Source organism: Onychostruthus taczanowskii, unplaced genomic scaffold (assembly GCF_017590055.1).
Source record: "Onychostruthus taczanowskii isolate IOZ18803 unplaced genomic scaffold, ASM1759005v1 scaffold55, whole genome shotgun sequence".
Taxonomy (NCBI): Eukaryota; Metazoa; Chordata; class Aves; order Passeriformes; family Passeridae; genus Onychostruthus; species Onychostruthus taczanowskii.
This window is the reverse complement of record NW_024503124.1, coordinates 4,507,588-4,522,379: the sequence shown is the minus strand read 5'-3', so window position 1 is coordinate 4,522,379 and position 14,792 is coordinate 4,507,588. Positions and strand designations below refer to the sequence as shown.

Below are 14,792 nucleotides of genomic sequence, written 5' to 3'. Positions count from 1 at the left end.
CGCGCCGGGCGGGGCTCGCGGAGCTCACGCAGCGCCGCGCGGGGCTGCGGGTACCGCTGCTCCCTCCGCACAGCGCGGAGCCGCCGCCCGGGCAGCGCCCAGGGTGCTCCGGGAGCGGGGAGCCGGGAGCCGGGAGCGGGGATGGGGAGCGGTCCCTCTTCCCGGGTGCGTGTGCGCAGCGCCGGCGGCGCCCGCAGCCTCTCCGCAGCCCCGATCGGCGCGGAGCGGGCTCGGCGCTGTCAGAACGGCCCCGCCCCGCCCTACCCTGCCCTGCCCTGCGGCGGCCCCGGCCCGTCCCCGGGGGCAGCGGCGGCCGCCGCCCCTTTCCCTCCCTCCCCTTCCCTCCCTCCCCGCCCGCGGTGCCGCCTCCGCCGCGCAGCCGCACGCCCCGCGCGGTGCGGTGCGGAGAGCCCGGCTCGGCTGCTGCTCCTGCGGTATTCCTTGCTAGACGGATGTAATTCCTCCTTTATTTTTCTTGGTCGGGGCGGGGCGCGGGGCGCGGGGGGCTGTCAGCCGGGCCCGCTGCGGGGCTTTGTGTGCGGGAGCGCCGCGCTGACCCCGCCGAGCTCCGGGTGCGGGGCTGCGGTCCGGGCGCGGCCATCGCCGCGGGTGCCGCGGTGCCCGCAGTTAGCGGCACAATGCGTGGGCTTGGTTCGGTTGTGTCGGGGCTGGCTCTGGCTGTTAGGTGGGTACAGGCCTGATTTAACAAAAAAAATATGGCAGACTTGTGCTAGAGACTGTGAGACTGCAGCAGCTCTGAAAAACCCTTGTTCATGGCAACCGGGGCTGACGTTTCATTCAGCAGCTGATGTTTTTCCTTTTGGAGTGATGATACAGAACTAGAGTGAGCACTGAATTTGTGATGTTGATGTCTTAATCGTGAATGAAATTGCATTCTTGTTTAAAGGTGAGTAGTGATCTGTGTTTCTACGTTGTGCTCTGTATTGTTGTGTAGGTAGAAACGCTAAATGTTCCAGATCAGGATTGCAGGGAGAGGGAATAAACACAAACTGTCAAGATCCGGAGCGTTCGGCTCATCCTTCGACCTCTATTGACAGGATACCAGCATTATGAAACCTGATTATTGAACTGTTCGGGAAAAGGGCTGGAATTCCCGCAGCCCGGCATCGTGCTGACAGGCATCTTGGGGAACAATCCTCCCCGGAGCCGGGGTTAGAGAGGCAGGGCAGGGAGAGGAATTTATTCCGAGAGATAGCAGCCGTGTGGAAATGTCAGGGGAGGCTGTGATTCCTCAGGCCATTGCAGGAAATCTCCGCTGGAGGAAGGACTTGCATATGCTCAGAAGGCTCTGGAGAGAGAGACAGGAGTGAAAATGGAATGGGATAAAGGGCTGGGAAGGTGGGTGATGGCAGCGGGGTGTGATTTTTAAAGAATTGTTCTTATCCTTGAGCTTTTTTTTTTTTTCCCCTCCGTGTTTCTGAGGAGAACAGAAATGGCTGTAGTGATGCCTCCATGACTTAGCAGTGGTTGTAGGGCTGTGAGGAGGGACGAGGGGCTGGCTCATGTGTCACAACTAGTGCTGAAGAGGCAAGAAAATAGGGAATATTTTGTTACTTCATGTGTATTTTGTTACTTCAGGAACATAAGCGTGGAATTATGGATGTGGAATCAGGAGGTCAGGTTCTGGAACAGAACCCGCTTTGGGTTTTTCTGTAATGCAGGTTAAGTGCAGCAAATGACACTCACTGAAGCAGGATGCAGCATTTTGGGATAAATAGGAGCTTGCAGCAGCCATGTGGCAAAAAGCGTTAGAGATGCTGTTTCATCTTGGTGGTGGCACGGATCCTGCAGCTTTTGGAATTGCTGTGTGTCACTGAGCCCTGCCTGCACACAGGAGTGGGGCAGAGAGGAGCAAAACCCTCTTGCTGCATACATGGAGACCAGGGTACTGCTGTGTGCTGCTCCAAGAGCCCCTGGGGAGTGGGAGTACAAACCATTTCACGAAAGAAGTTTTCTTTTTCCTTCATCATCTATAAAATGGAATCAGCTAAACCCCCTTTATTGGATGGGCCTGGATTGCTCGTTTGCATTACGTCACCTGACTAAGGATTTATTTTTCATGTGGGTCAGTTACGGGATGAAATATTTGTAGTTGGATCGCCTGCAAAATAATTGTATTTCATTAGCAAGGAGTGCGTGGACATCCTTCATGGAACACAGAGGAGAAAGTGTGTTTATGCAGATGTTTAAGGGTCAGACTGCAAAAGTTATTTAGCCTGTTAATCTCTATAGGCACCTAAATTCCTTAGTCATCTGATCTGGGCACAAGTGAACAACCAGTACAACAGTTTATCATTGCCCATTAGCCATGAGTCAGCTACTAAATCCTGCCCAGGCTGGTGTCTGTGGCTACAGGCTTCCTGATTGCCCTTTCCCTAGGGTCTAGGAATACCTCTGGAAGTGCTGGAGCCCCAGGGGCCAGACAGGTGACCTGTCAGGGCAAGGAGCCACTAGCTGCCCTGGGATGTCTCTGGCTCAGCTGAGGTTGGGCAGGAGAGCAGTGCAGGCTCTTTCCTGTGGTGCCTGGAAACTCCTGATGAGAGCAGGCCTGTGCTCCATGGTAGGAGCCCTGTGGAGCCACAAGAGCTTTCCTGGCATATCGGCTCCTGCTGTGGGCTGCTCCTGTTCCCAGCTGATGGAGCTGGGGAATTTGCCAGCACGTTGGACCCTTACCTCTGCTGAGGCTCATGGCAGTTTTCCCAAGTGAAACCAGCAGGAATCTGGCCTAAAGGTGTGAAATGTGAAAATCCAGTTGCCTTCTTTTGCTTTAAACCTGAGAAACCATCTCATGTTGGATTGTTCTGACCAGATACCACTTGTGTGGAGAAGCAAGTGTTGGAGCTGCAGCTCCACACCGAGGGGAGTGTGATCCATTGGGATCCGTGTCCTGCAGAGCCTGGTTTGGAGCCTGCTTCCCCCACTGCTGGGTTCTTTTCCCCCCCACCCACATGTGGTTTTCGTTTGTCAGCCTTTTATTATTACTCTTAAAATGATCTGCTGTGAATTTGTTTTTCTAATGAACATGAATACAATGTCGCAGCAGTTACAGCTTGACCTTTGGAGGCTTTTCCTGTAATGAAAAAAGGGTTTCAGAGAGATTACATGTTTTTTTAAAAAAAGAAAGATATAAGAAAAATTCTTCTTATGCCCAGTAGACCCCAACTTATTCAACAGCTTGATCAGAGTGACAGAGATCAATTCTGTATATATTTAAGCAGTCAGGTTTTTTTCTCTTTTGTCCAACTTTATTTCTTTTTCATGTATTGTTAATCCCAGACACATTTTTTACTGTCCATTCCTCATTAAAAAAGGCCAGTTTTGCATGGAAAAAAGCTTTGATGTGCGTTGTTAGGCAAGGGGTGAGTTCATAACAGATTTTATGGCTTGGGGGGGCTGTGTCTGGAAGTGTTATTTCTGCTTGCAGTGAAATGTATGTGATTATTGAAAGGTATGCACCAATGTATAAAGGTTGTACTAGGGGATTGTGTACATCTCCCTATGCCCAAGGACAGATTAAGGTTGAGGATTATATTGAGCTATTGTTTTTCATCACTGTTAACATTTTTCTCATCATCTTCTCTGTGAGGTTTTTTCTCGTTGAACGGTGATAATTTCAGGATGTTCTTACTTTGTCATGTCTTTTCACTTTTCTGCTATTCTCTTAATATATTATTTGATTGTTTACTATATTTACTCTCCTATTACATTGCACAAACTTGTATTTGTTTTTAAGATGCATGTGTTTTAGCCTACCAGAAACCCCTTTGGTGTGTCACCACTGCCACCAGAGGAACACATTTATGCTGCTGTGCTGCCACTTTTATTCCACAATGTGCTGAGTGTTAGAACTTTAAAAAGAAATGGTGAGTTGCTTTGGTTTGTTCAGCAGCCCCTCGTGTCAAGAGGGCAGTGGGGACTGAACAGAAGAGGCAGTGCATGTGAAGCCCTGGTGGCAGCAGATGCTGACCCACACCTGTTGGATGCTGGGAATAGCCTCGCTGGTCATACCCGTGCCCTTGGAACAGGAGAGGTGTGCCATTAACACTCTGTCCTGAGAGCTAAAAATACTCTGCCACCAAACTGTTCACAGGTAAATGTTCCAAATTTAGCGGTTTTTCTGTTTACTGGTTTTCCAAACATAGGCTGTTCCCTTTTTGGGAGAAGTAGCCAGACCTGCTGAGCAATTTGCCTGTGATCTGTGAAACATGTTCAGGAATGATGTTCCTGGATTTCATCTCGGGTTTTGTTCATGTGTTCAGAGCTGTGCACCAGAGGAAACAGTTTCTCCTTCTCTGTGAGAATAGGAAACACAAATGCAAATCATCAGAGAAGCTGTGGGCTTGCCTTGAAAAACAAAGTGTTTGTATTTTATTTTTAAGACAGGAATAGGGATTGACTGACAGCTCAGTTTGATTGGTGTGACCACTGGGTTTGGTTTTGTTAGTCACGTCTCAATACAACGTGGAATGATCCCTGGAATGGGCAGCTGCTACTCTGCATGAAATGTGGGGTCTGGGAAGAGACGTAGCTGCAGACCCAGATTTAGGATGTGACCAGAGAGGAAGAGATGCAGACCTGGAGCCACCCAGCCAAGCCCCACTACCCACAGGAGCGACTGGCATGGGATTGTAATGGCTTTGAAGTAGCCAACTTAATGAATAAAGCATTTATGCTCCATGTGTTCCATCTTGTAGGAAGCGCTGGAGTGGCTGTTGTGACCCTTCCTGCCCTCAGTCTGGGGGAACTCAGACACCTTTAGTTCTGGCTTTTGGTTTTTCAGCTTGCCTTGAGGTTTTGTAAAGCAGCATCACATTGAGGTCATGCCTGTGCTAAAATCTCCTGGCCAGGGCTGCAGTGGTGCCTGCAGAGATCAGGGAGGATCATGCCCCACCCCAAAATGTGGAGTTGGATTTTCCATTTTCTCCCTTCCTTGGAGGTGTCAGTGGCCGGGCCTGGGTGGGAGGTGCTCTGAGGTGACGCAGAGGTTCCTCTCCAAGCCTGGCCCTGACATTTTAAGGTTATACTGATTACCCACTTTATCCCAGGCAGACATTTTTCCCAAGCCAGACCTACAGGCTTCATTGGGAAGTCTTTAGTTTTTGCCGTGGGATTCAGCCCCAGTAGTGTCCCAAGAACGTGGTGAAGGTCTTCTACAAGGAGTTGTGGGGATTTCCTGCCATCCAGCAGTAATCCAGATCTGCAGCTTTTGGTTTTGTAAGTTCCTGCCTTTTGTTCTGAATTAATCCTATTGCTCTATGGATTGATTTATTAGGGAATGACCTGGGTATCTGCTTTTGGTTCTTGCATGATAAAAGGGAGCCTTGTGTTTGCAAGGGCAAGGAAACTGTGCATGGTGAGCTCTGGCAGCGTGGGCAGAGCCTGGGGTACAGTGGAGCTGATCACTCTGGGGTTGTGCACCAGGACCAAAAACTGATTTTCCCCACTCATTAAATCAATTTTGCTTAGTGCCTAGACACCACAAATGCTCCAGCTAATTATAGCAACTAGCTCCTCTGTTTTTTTGGCTTGGAAGGGAAAAGTTGCTGCCCGCTGTATGTAAACTAATTTAACGTAGATACATTTATTTGAACACTCACAGGTTTTGGATTTGGGCATTCCAGGTGTTGGCTTTTGTCAGTAGCTAAACCAGTGGTGAGATTTTTCTTGTCAAAGGCTTTCACTGACTTTTCTCTTAGTGAACAAATATTTAATGAAAATATTTCAGGGTCATCTGCACCAGTCCCTGCAGATGAGGTGGATGGCTTGTGGCTCCAGGGTGCCAGTGGCACCCACATTTATAGCAACACTGGAATGCAGCTTGGAGTTAATTTTTGGAAAGGGACTTTGGGCCTAGATCTGCCTTATAGAAGTCTGGGTGTTTGATACAGGAGGATCATCCAGTAGATCACCCTTTGCTAGAGCCTGGATCATGCAGTGAAGGAGTCAGGAGAGTTCTCTATAAGCTAGCAGGAATTCTTTGTCATGTAGGATCCATATGGGATAAAGATAACCTGGTTAATTTAACAGCTGCTTCTTTTTTTGCAATGTAAAATACTGTGACCTTTTTTGGAGCATAATGCCATGAATAACTCACTACAATTTCATCGTAGTAAAAGATGAATCGATTAATTGCTACCTTTTTATTTTTAACCTTTTTTTAAAGTAATGTATTCTTATAGCAATTTTAGATGCTTTTAAGAGGCTAGGTCCTGAGCCTGAAAGAAATCTGGCTGACTTTGGTGGGGCTACACTGATAATCACAAGTCAAAAAATCTGCCTTGCAGTTTTCAAGTTTTCATAAAACAAACACTGGAGCCTGTTGTGTTTTATTCTGTTGGTGTTTTTGGCATCAGAGAAGCTTTTCCTGATTGTTTTCCTCATTTGAAGGCTGATTGTACTGAGTGACCTCTTGCTACTAAAGGGTGGGTCAGTTTATGTGGGAAAGTCTTAGTCAATGTGTCTGGGAGATAAGTGGGACTGCATCCCAACGAGCCTTGTGCGTTAAATACTGGAATGTGCTGGGGAGCTGCCAGGAGATTGGAAGCAGGACTCTGCGACAAGCCCAATGCAGTCACACTCTCCCTAAAATAGCACTGTGGATAACAGGAGATCTGCAAAGTTATCACTTACCTCATTTTCGCACAAATTCTTTCCTAAAAATGGATTATTGACTGAGGATTCGGCGGGTTTTTCTGGTAATATATTCCATTTACATTTTGAGAGCAGTCATGTCCCTCTTAAGTCTTTGGCTGCAGGTAAGAGGGAAAAACCTTGTGAAACCACACAAGTCCCAGTACAGGAAAAGCCATTGGTATCATCCTCATCATCACCTGCATGAGAAATGAGATGGGCTTTACCTCAGTGTAGGTCACTAGGAGCCTCTTCAAATTCACCTTGAACAGTCTGGAAGTATCAAGGCAGAGATGAGTAAGTTCAGCGGCCTCAGACATGCTTGGGCTGGCTGTGGGTGACAGGCTTTTGGCACCAGCCCCTGGATGCAAACAGCCAGTGTTTGGATATTCAAATGAGCAGTGGTTTACCACTGCAGACCGTAGATGGTTTTGTTTAAGGGGGAAAAGAAGCAAACTTGATTTTCGGCCCCGTGTCAAATTTGTCGAGGGAAGAATCTGATTGTGCAGCTTTAGTGGTTAGCATAAGCCAGTTAAACATTAAACCTGGGGTGCCTGTATTAGTTTCTTACAGAAAGAGGATGAGTTGCAGCTAAATGGGATAGTGTGAGGAAAGTGCGGGGGCAGCGGGGTTGGGAGCAAGGTTGGGTTATCCTGAGTCAGCAGGTGGTTGTTTAGCCCTGGTGAGAGGCTGCCCGAGGAAAGTGTGGATTCCATGGAAGTGTGTTTGCACTGCTGCAGGGACCTGCACAAGGAGCTGTGTGAAAGGGAAAATAAAAGTGAGATTGTCAGGGAATCATAAGCTTGAGAACAAAAATTCTGGAGTGCTGTAAGTTGTGACCTCTTGGTGCCTGCAGATTTGAGGATGAGCTGCGCTCTTGGAAAGGCAAATGGATTAGAGGTCATTTCTGGAAAATGTCCCCCAGCTTCTGGTGTGCACTGCCAGCCTGATGTCACTTCAGCTCCTGAGCCCCTCAAGGGATGATTCCCACCAAGCCTGGACCAGGACTGCCATCCCTGGCCCCGGGAATTAGATCCACAGGGATTGTGCTGGGAGCAGAGCAGGGTCATATCCCCTGTGCTGCTGAGGTTCTCCATGGAGAGGACAGCTGCCAGGCTCTGCTCCCCTGCTCCACAATCCCTCGGGAAGGGAAAGCTGTGGCACTCAGGATGAAGTGGGGCGCTGTGGCTGTGCTCCGAGGCTGGCTGGGGAAGAGGACGTGGCACAGCAGCCCCACCCCTGTGCCCCCCGGGGGATTCCCTGACCCCAGGTGCCCCACTGATCCAGCTTTGCAGCTTCCCAGCGCCCGGGTGTGTAAAGGAGCTTTATTGCTGCTCCAAGGAGGGACATGATGACATCAAACCCAGGTAAGAGGGAAAGAGAGGTAAAAAACTGCAATCCAATGGAGTTTCACTGGGCTCTGCCTTCTGCAGTCTTGCGCGCTTTCAGGTTTTGTATCAGGAGGCATAAAAATTTCCAGAAATTGCAGTTTATGTAAGAGATGTGAATAATGGCTCATAATAAGTGAAACTGCCATGAGGAGCTGGAAGAGGGGGGAAGTAGGTTATTTTTAGAGATCTATTCTCATTGTATGCTAGACAAACAAGAATAAGGTGACTTTGCATTAAACATATACCACAAAGAAGTAAAGATATTTTCCCCAGACGAGTCCCCATAGTGCAGTAATGGTCTGTACTATCTGCCAGCTTAGGAATGAGGCTCAAAACTGCTTCTTCACTGTTTAGTAAGAAAAAAAGGACCTTCCATTCTTATTTTCATTGCAGTACTGTGATTCTTCTTGCTCTGTGAAGCTTGAGAATGAAGTATCTGAATCCCCACTTGTGCCAAGTTACACAACTACATCCCTGATGTGTCCATTTAAATCATCACAGTCTGGGACTTGAGGTTTTAAATCCTCTTCATAGAGAAACATGGACAAGAACATCTCAGGATCACAGAATTAACTAGGCTGGAAAAGATCTTTGAGATCATTGAGCCCAGCCTATATCTGAGATAATTTTGTCTTGCTCAGTCATGTTTCATGACCATTTTAGAAATGTGAAGATTGTAAAACAAGTGACAAGTTCCCAAAATGTTGGAGTCAGGGATGGTGATCCCTCTCCGTGGGCAGGTGACAGGGAGCACACAGCTCTTATCTAGCTGTGTTTTTAGTCTGAGTAATCCTAATCAGGTAGTAAATCCTGAGTGAGATTATGCTGCTGCAGCAAGTGCAGCAAAGATCAGCTGCAGGGCTGGAGCGGGATCTGGAAATGCCTGCTTGGATATTCACTGAGGCAAACCAGAACTTTGGAGGCTTTGTAGGATCTTCCTCTGAAGGAGTGGGAAGGAGCCCAGTGAAGACAAATGGTGTGCTGGCTGCAGCAGGGCTGACAGGTGAGGAGCACATGGACATTCCAGGGCGAGGCAGAGCGCTGAGGGATGTTTCTACAGCTGCTGCTGACCAGCAGAAAATAACATGAATCACTTGGGGTTGCAGTGGCACAGCAGAGCTGCTGCAGAGTTCAGAGAGTCCCAAAGTTCCTCGGATTCCTGGCATGGGGCGATGAACCCCCGCGTCACCTTTAGGGCAGTTTTCTGAGCAGAACATCCATGTTATTCCAGGGTGCCTCTAACAGGAGGACAGCTGTTTGCAGTTTTAACTTCTGGTTGTCATAAGCTGTGGCAGGAATCCAGGGAGCCATGGAAGAGCCCTGGGCCTGAAATTAATTTTCAGCCAACTAGATTAGATCGGCGCCTGTAGCAGACTTAGCACTACAATTTTATGTGTGTTTTGGGATAAATGTGGCCCCTTGCTGGTGTTTAGTAGCTTGGCCATCATATCTAAAGGAGACCTAGGAGGGCATGCAGATACATAAAACAAGGCACAAAATTATCCTTGCATGCATTTTTAATGCTCTGCTTTGTGGAGTGATCAAACCAGTGCAATTTGATGGGGATGAGCATTGAGAAATGGTCACTATGCATCAGCACAGCTGCTCCATCAGAGGGGAATGAATTCCCAAATTGCATCCCAAGCATGTTATTAGAGGATTAAAGAGCAGGGCAACTCACCTTGGCTAACTGTCCTGAAACTGTGCTCCACTCATCATACATATAAATAACTATTATGCAAATATTACTGGAGCAACAAAGCAGGTTTTGAATTTGCTTTGTGCCTTGCAAATGACCAAGTCTCTTGTCTCAGTGTTCCAAATGATGATCTTGTTTTCCCCAAACACAAAGCACTGAAATTACCTGTGCAGTAATTAGAATATACCACTCAATTCCTCTTTCCCTGCATTGGTCTCAGCGTACAGTAGCAGACTGGAATGTTTGGTACATAATTTCCTTCCTTGATTAAGATTTAAGAAGATTTCCCATTTGGGCTGTCATCAGGAGAAATAAATCTTTGTTCCTTTTAAAAATTCGCCCATTCCGGTTTTGACTGACATCACCTTCTGCCTGCACATGTCTCTGCAGAGGGGAAACTGCCTCAGTTTGTACCAGGAGAGGTTTAGGTTGGATATTAGAGAAAACTTCTCCATGCAAAGGGTTGTCCAGCCCTGGCACAGCTGCCCGGGGGGAATTTGGAAGCTATGTGGATGCTGCTCTTGGGGACATGGTCCGTGGTGGCCTTGTTGGGTTAATAGTGGGACCTCAGGATGTGTCAGGAATCAGAGGCTGGATGGATGCTGGGTTCTGCCTCTAGGTGCTCATGGGTTTTGTGCTGATACTTGGTCCTTGAATATTGCACCTCAGGGATCTGTTCCCCAAGAATCACTTGGAAAACCCTTTGCTGCTCCTCGGAAAAGTCTTGGATGTGACTTGCCATAGAGAACTTCCTGTTCCCTGGGGTGGTGGTTTGGGAATCAGGGTGTTATGATGGAAGGCTCCAAATTAACTGCAGATAATAATAACAATAATAACAATAATAATAATAATAATAACAATAATAGTAATAATAATATTGTGAAGTACTGTTAACAGCTCCTCCATCAGTGAAATTACCATTTCAGCCTTGCCTGGGGTTTGGGTTTCTCCTACAGGGACTGACGAGGCAATTCCCAGAAGTGACATGTTTGGGGAAATGGTGTGCCCCTGTGTTTGGTGACTGGCACTTGGCACATTTTCCTAGATTTATTGCTAGAGAACCCAGGTCTCCTCAGGGACAATGAGGAATTTTCCTGGCTCTGTTGACATGGAGTTATTTTGCTCTACCTGTTCCTGATGTTGGCAGGTGGTGGCCATGGGAGCCAGGGGATCCTCCGTGGGGTTGGATGGGATGGATTGGAATGGGATTAGCATTGTGTTTGGAAGTGTGTTGTTTCAAAGTTGCATTTTGTGGTGAGGGAATCCAAACAACCCAAATTCATGGGCTTGTTCCCGAGTTGCTGGGTTTAGAAGGAAGGCCAGGGCTGTCTTGTGGTGTCAACAACAAGGGGGAGGAGGCTTTGTAATTTGAGTGTTGCAGCAAACAGAAACCCAACAAAGGCCAGAAGAAATGCAGCTGAGGGAATTTTTATACAAGCCTATGGTTAATTTTAGCTGGGAGTTTGGGATGTAGGTTTTTTTAATGGCTTTTAATTTCAAGGGCTGCTGAGGGATGGGGAAGAAAGGATGTTGTGTGTGTGTGCTGACCTCCCAGCTTTGGTTTTAGCTGTGACACCTGGCTGGGCTTAGCAGCTGGATGTTGGAAAGCTTTCATAGTTAGGAATTTTGTGCTTTGTGCATGGTGGTTTCTGCTGGAGACTATGGTAAGTCTCCCCAGCTCTGTTTCCATGCAGAACTCAAAATGGCATGGGAAGAACAAGACTTTGCACAGAGCTCTGTCACAGCCTCCTCTTTGGTCGCCTCTCCCTATTACAGTGCTGTGATTGTGAGGCATCTATAAAGCCAGTGCTTTTGCTAAAAATAGGCCATTCCTCTTGCAAATGCTATTACAATTCTGATATTCAAATATTAAACCTTCTCTGCAGTGTTAAAAATAGCTGTGAACAGAGAAATCCTTTCCTTATTCTTAGCCGAGGAACTGAATATTGAACGAGTCAAAGGCTCAGTCCTGAGGCTGGAGCTGTGTGGGAGCTGAGCTGAGGCTTCTTCACCCCTGTTTCTTCACCCCTCATCTGCTGTTGTTGTTGAACACAGAGGACAAGTGGGTGGGAGAGAAAAACTAGCAGAAGTGGATCAAAGAAAGTGAGGAGTAGCCAAAATGAAATGGAGAAAATAAGAGTAGAAGCAAAGTGAGAGGAAAAAATCAGGATTTAAGTAGAAAACTGCATTGAGAGTGTTTCATCAGAGCAAGGCTCCGATCCCAAAGGCTGCCAGATTTGGGGAGCAGCTGGCAGAGGGTGTGAGGCAGACCTGCCTCTCTCCCAGGGCTGTGGGTACAGCCTGTGGGCTCCATGCCTGTGGCAGGAGCACTGCAAATTGCAGCAAGCCACTAATTGCCTTTGGGAGGCCACTTACAAGGGTGGGAGCATCCTGAGGATTGAACTCTGGGAAGATCAAGGGCTTGGCAAGTTGGGGTGTGTGCTCCAAGTGCTGATATCCTCAGCCTACACGCTTCAAGAATGCACAAATTGAAAGGCAGGTGGTTTTTTTTTTCCTCCCCCTTCCAATGCTCTTGTGCATTAACTAATGCAAAATTTAATAATAAAATACCATTTCAGCAAAATAATTTCCTTCCATTTGCCATCAACAAAAGGCATATTGGAAAAGACAATTTCCTCTAGGGTGAAATAAAGGACAAGCAAACAGAAATGACCATTGTAGATTTAATGGGGAAAAATGGATTTATCATGTGGCTTGATAGTCATCTTAATGATATTATGAAGCAAGGAGGGAACCAAACAATGCCCATCTTTTATCATGGAAATGAAGCCCAGGAAGGTTTTCAGCAAACACTGCTTAGCCAAACATAAGGGTGAAGGAAAATATAATTTGACCATATAATCCCGTGGGTCCAGGTGAGTGGAGGCAGGACTGCTCTCTTTGCCTTAGAAGTTCCAAGGGAAAGGAGATCCTTTTTCCCTTTCTGTAGGGAGGAGACCAGCATTAACATTTATCAGCTTAAGCTGGGTTCAACCAGTTGTGTTCAGCTGGAAACTCCTCTGATGGTCATCCATCACAGCTGGAGTCTTCTTGGGAGAGAATCCTGGAGCAGGTGGATCAACAAGGCAAAACCAGAATGCTTTTTGTCTCTGACAGTATTATCCATAGCCTAACAGGCTTGTCCTGGATTTCCCCCACCAGGAATGCCATTTTGGCTGTGGGGACATGTGCTGCCAGAAGGCTGGCAGTGAGGAAAGAGCTTGATAAATCTCCGTGTCGTCGCTGTGTCTGGAATCACTTTGGGATCGCAGCACTTCAGCACCCTAATGCTCCCCCTCCATGCCCCGCAGCTGTCTTTGGAGCTCTTCCCTCCTTTAGGAGGTGCTCCAAGAAAGGGAAGGTCCCTGTGTGTTCTCCTACCTCTCCTGGCACCCAGCCACCCTGTTCTGGTCACAAAGCCCAAATCTTGGAAACCCAAAAGGGTACAAATTTCAGTCACAGATGAAACACCCAGAAAAAAAACCAACCCATGCTGTGGAGAGGGCATGGCATGGCTGGTCACACACCAGGATCCAGTCCTGGTTTGCAGTGGCCTTTGGCTGCTGGTCAGGGTCTCTCAATTAGCCAGTGATCTTTCCTTTGTCCAGGTCACCTGTTGCTGTCAACGGAGCCAGGACTCTTGAGCTTCGATTTGTATCAGGTCCCTCAGGTGTGGCACTTGTGCCTGTTGTCACCCAAAAGGCAGATGTCTTAGCTGAGGTCTGCACAGAAATGAGTTGTACTTCCCCTTGCTTTAGCAATCCAGGGAGAACTGAGTGGTTTGTCTTTGGAAGACCATGCTGATGTGGTGAAATGTCCATGTGTGCTGTGCAGGGAGCTGCCCTGCAGGCCACCAGGGTCCCCCTGCTGTCTTTACCTGAGTCCTATTAACCACTTTACATACAGAGGTGTTGACTCACGTCTCTCACCATATTGGTGCTGGGGTGAGCAGTTCAGTGCATTATTTTAATTCAGTAACATCCAGCAGGGATTAAATTCTGCACACTGGCATTGTTTCCTGGGCAGAGCACGCTTGCATGAGATAACAAAGGTTAGCAGGCCTCCCAAATAAATTGATTTTTATTCTCCTCTGTTACATTTGAGTTATGGATGAAGAAGATGGGTGAGTGGTATCAGCTCTGGGTAGTCCAAGTATGCATTTCCATGGCTGTGATGGCACTGCCTACTGGTGGCAGTGATCCTGATGCTTCCTGCCAGGAATCACCTTCACCTTTCTGTCTGACATCCCCACATCTTTTGTCTCCTTCAGTGTTATTCAGTTATTTTAATTTTCAAATCACAGTGTCCTCATGAACCTGCCAGCCTGTGCCCAGGTTGCTGCAGCCAGCTCTTGGGTTTTCTCAGATAACTTTTGGAGGCTATGAAAGTAAAAGTATCTGGAATATCTTAAGGGACCTTGGCTTCAGTGCTCATTTTTCGTTGAAAAAATCCAGACTAGCTTTGGAAAGGTGAGCAAAATTGAAAGTTATGTCAAGAAGAATGCTGAGCGTTGCTCTGGAAGGGAAAGAAAAAGAAGTTCAGACTTATGGCTGGCTGTTCTCAGCAGGGCTGAATTGCAGATCCCTTGTCATCAACTTGCTCATAAACCATCCTTGATTAATTTAGTAGCAGGTCCAAGTGGGAGGGAGGAGAGGGAGCTGTGCTAGTCTTGATGAAAGAAAATCTGCCCGAGGAGCAGGCAAATCCAAGCTGTAATTCCTGCAGAGCTTCAAACGTGGCTCTAATTTTGCTGATTCAGAGCCTCTTTTCTCCAAATCTTGGCATGGATTCCCGCAGGCAAATGTGTCCATGTCTTCATTTGTCAGAGTAAAGCAGTGAGGACTGAGGTAGGGACCAGAATTCCCAGGACACAGATTGGGAGAGCCTTCCTGGGAGTAGGATGTGGGCTCATGTGCCCTGTGATCTGGGGAAAAAGCCCTAAATGGGGAAAAATAAAGGCCAGACAAAGCTCTATAGCAGCATTCCCGGGCTAGAGAATTCCTGCATAGCCCTGTGACCACCTGCTGCTCTCAGGGCTCCTCCCAGGATGT

General features: G+C 47.6%; 1 protein-coding gene across 4 annotated transcripts in view; it reads left to right on the top strand.

The window, feature by feature from the left end:
* Positions 1-14,792, top strand: part of SPTBN1 (spectrin beta, non-erythrocytic 1) — a 115,174-nt gene that overhangs the window by 225 nt on the left and 100,157 nt on the right. The window contains exon 1 of one of the 4 annotated variants that reach the window (XM_041417220.1): positions 27-102. The exons of 1 other annotated variant lie outside the window; for it this stretch is intronic. The gene's annotated coding sequence lies outside the window, so the exon portion shown is untranslated. Of the gene's footprint in view, positions 1-26; positions 103-340; positions 455-5,088; positions 5,236-14,792 lie in introns of those variants that run through there. 2 more of the 4 variants (XM_041417217.1, XM_041417218.1) reach the window with 2 other exon arrangements.